The following is a 3,501-nucleotide window of genomic DNA, read 5'->3' as shown; positions in this document are numbered from 1 at the left end:
AGGAGGATTTGCATGACTATCGTCCTTTCCAGAAAAATGCTCTTTGTATATTAAATATGTGGAGGACACTTTTCATGCCCGAATCACTCTACCCCTTAAGGTCCCCAAGGAAACTCTTGTGTGACCCCCCCGCCCCAGCACCGCAGGCTCGTTTTCAAGCTTTTCTTTTATCAGAATTCCCTGTCTCCCCCCAAAAACCCGAGTCCCGGCTACTGAGCCACGGCTGGGTCTGGGATCTGTGACCCTGCCTCCTTCTCTAGACCAAGCTCCTCAAGGACAGGACTCGTGTCAAAACCCAGGCTTGCTTCTCCTCCATACGACAAAAGACCGGGGTCAGAGTTCAAACAGGAGCCACCGGTTCCCGGGCTTGGAAGACTGCTCGGAAATACCTGGTCATTTCCAACTCTTTACCTTACGGAGGAGGAAACTGCTCCCCCCAAATGTCAGTTCGTGACCAAGCAGGGTCCCCGGACGCCGGGGCCTGCCCAGCCTTATCCCGAGCAGAGGGCGGCGACGGCACCCTCAGGGGCAGGGAGCGCGTTCCCGGAGTCATCCCCGCCCACAGTCCGCGGGCACAAAGCCGGCGGCTGCCCCACGCCCACCGCCAGGGCCGGGACCCGGGCGGGACTCTCACCTCGCTGCCGTGCCGCCGGGGGAGAAACCCCGTCCGGGAGTCTGGTCCGGGAGCAGCCGCCAAGAGCCGGAGTCCAGCTTCCAATTCAAACTGCCCGCGGCCGCCGCCGGCGTTCGATTCTCCCGCTTCCGGTCCCGACCACACTCACCTCCACGCCTATTGGGCACTATAAGCAGCTGTGGGCCAATCCGCGTCCGCGCACTCCGACTGCCGCCTCTGATTGGCTCTTTTGGATGGATTTAAAAAACAAGTCCTCCTGCGCCAGGGTTAAGGTGGTTTCTTGTTGTTGCGGGGAGACCGAGACCACGTGCTTTTGCTGAACCGCTAGTTTCGCAAAAGGCGGGGGGATGGGCGGGCTGATTAGGAGGGTGTGGTCTATCACCGACAGCCAGTGGAAATGTGCTGTCTGGTGAAAATTTTTATATGGTGCACATACAAATCTACTTATGTATTAAATATATAAGTTAGGACCTAGCTACTAGGTACTATGCTGGCTGTGCATTCTTTTTCCAGTGTCATTCTTAACAAGTCTCTGAGGAAAGTATTATCCTCATTTTATTTAAGAGTTAACTGAGGCACATAGAAGCTAAGTCATTTAAAATTGAATCTAGACATGCAGGATTTCACTCTTACCTGCTGTCCTCTCTTGATCATATGTTGAAGAGGTGATTCTGAACACCCGAGAGGAGGACATTGGGTTAGACTCAAAAATAAGGAAGAAACCCTCAAAACAGGACGTAATCTTTCCTTTTTTATGAAGCCCACTATTTTTATCTATATTTTATATACTTGTCTTATTTCCCTCTTTAGCTATAAATAAGCTTCTAAAGGCAGGAGCAAAACAATCAATTGTTAAAGTCATATGTCTCTGCTTCTGTTGTCCTCCTCAACAGGTTTCAAACTTTCCACACCCCTCTCTTTCCCTACTACTAGACTTTTCCTGCAGCCTAGTCTGCTTCTTACCTTTCACTGAAATCTGCTCATCCTTCAGTACCCAATTTAATTCATTTTCACCATTAAACCTCCCTATTCCCACCCACCTCTTAGAAATAATTATTTCCTAGAGCTTTCCTAGAATTTAGTTTATTCTTCACTTTTAGGATTTTTGCCACGTCTTGTATTGTATTTGTGTTTATATCTGGCTCCCCCATCAGACTAAAAAATTCCTTTACACTAAAATCTGTTTTGATTCATTGTTGCATCCCCAGAACTCCCTAGTAACTTTGCACGTAGTAATTTAAAAACCAGATCATCTTGGGAGGTAAAACTGCCATCTGGAGAAAGACCTTGTTCTCTACTACCCTTGAATCCTCAAAGGTAGGGGAGGAGAACTTTTGTGGACAGTGCCATGATCAGTCTAGTATCTGGTAGTTCTGAGATTTGAACCAAATTCTGACTCCAACACCAATGCAATTCCGCCCCCCCTCCCGCCCCCCAACCCCAGAATAATTATTCAACTACCTATTCGCCTCCTTAGGGTAATAGCACTCACTACAAAGGCAGGTAACAGAGGATTTTTAAGGTTTGAATGATAAATTTGCATTTACTACTCATTCATTCATTACTTAGCAAATATCAATTGAGTGGCCACTGTATAGTCAAGCTTTGTGTAACATACTTCCATAATAAACAATAAAAAAACACATTCACTTCTTGAACAAGGAAATCATGTGATGCAGACTATTCTAGTACCTTCTGTGATATTTCTGTGACTTCAATATTATGGTTTTCTTCCCCTGCCTCTATTTTTCCCCAGTTGGTTTGGGTTTGGAGCAGGGGAGCAAATCTCATCCAACCAAATGTAGACATCCTCTGAGAGTACATTTGCAGCTTTCTGGTCTTCTCTTTTTAAGGGCACTCCCTTGGTGAGCCAGTCTGCTCTCTGTGGACTGTTCATCCACCACCTCTACTTTCTGCTAGAAGTCAGTGCTCTTGGGTATTCACATCTTCTCTTTTCCAGCTTAGACTATAACGCCCATCACTGAAACTATTCTTTTGCTGGTGCCCTCAACTCCCCTGCCTCTTGTTCTGTCTCCCCAAACCTGTATGCCTACAAACTGTCGACAGTCTTCCTAGGTACAGTGTTGCTGCAGAATGGGACAGAGAAAAATCTTAGGACTGTGAAAATGCACTTTAACTGGGTGACCTCTAACTGGGCCTCAGTGCCACTCCCCAGCCTTTTCTCCCACTTTCAGAATTTCGCTAATCCCCTCCAACTACCACCTCCACTCTCGCTCTCGGAAGACGACTTCATCACAGAAAATGTACAATGTCTGACAGGAACACCTTCAACTTCCTGCCACCCAAATTCTTCCAACTTGCCCAAATCTATACCATCCTTCTATTTTACTTTTTCCCACTACACCCATAGGAAACATTTCGGACTCTTTCTAATCGCTCTGTGTTCTGGAGCACTTTGCTTCTCAGGAACTTTATTCTCTCGATTATGCACTAGCAAACAAGGATTTTTTTATTTTTATTTTATTTGTAAATACAAAATATTTTAACATTTACTTATACATATTTGTGAGGTACAGAATGTTGTTTGAATACGTGCATATACTGCACATGATTCACTTAGGGTAGACAGCATAGTTTTGTACCCAATAGTCCACCACTTTTCTTCCTCTCTCCCCCCACCCCCCACCTCTGGTAATCATTACTGTACTCTCTATTTTGATAAGAACCACTTCTTTTTTTTCATATTCCACATATGAATGATATCATGTAGTATTTGTCTTTTAATGCCTGATTTACTTCACTTAACATGATGATTTCCAGTTCCATCTGTGTTGCTGCAAATGATAGGACATCGTTTTTTTTAATAGCTGAGTAGTATTCCATTGTGTGTGTGTGTGTGTGTGTGT

The sequence above is a fragment of the Galeopterus variegatus genome, unplaced genomic scaffold (assembly GCF_000696425.1).
Source record: "Galeopterus variegatus unplaced genomic scaffold, G_variegatus-3.0.2 Scaffold3006, whole genome shotgun sequence".
NCBI classification, from domain to species: Eukaryota; Metazoa; Chordata; class Mammalia; order Dermoptera; family Cynocephalidae; genus Galeopterus; species Galeopterus variegatus.
This window is presented reverse-complemented; position numbering follows the sequence as displayed.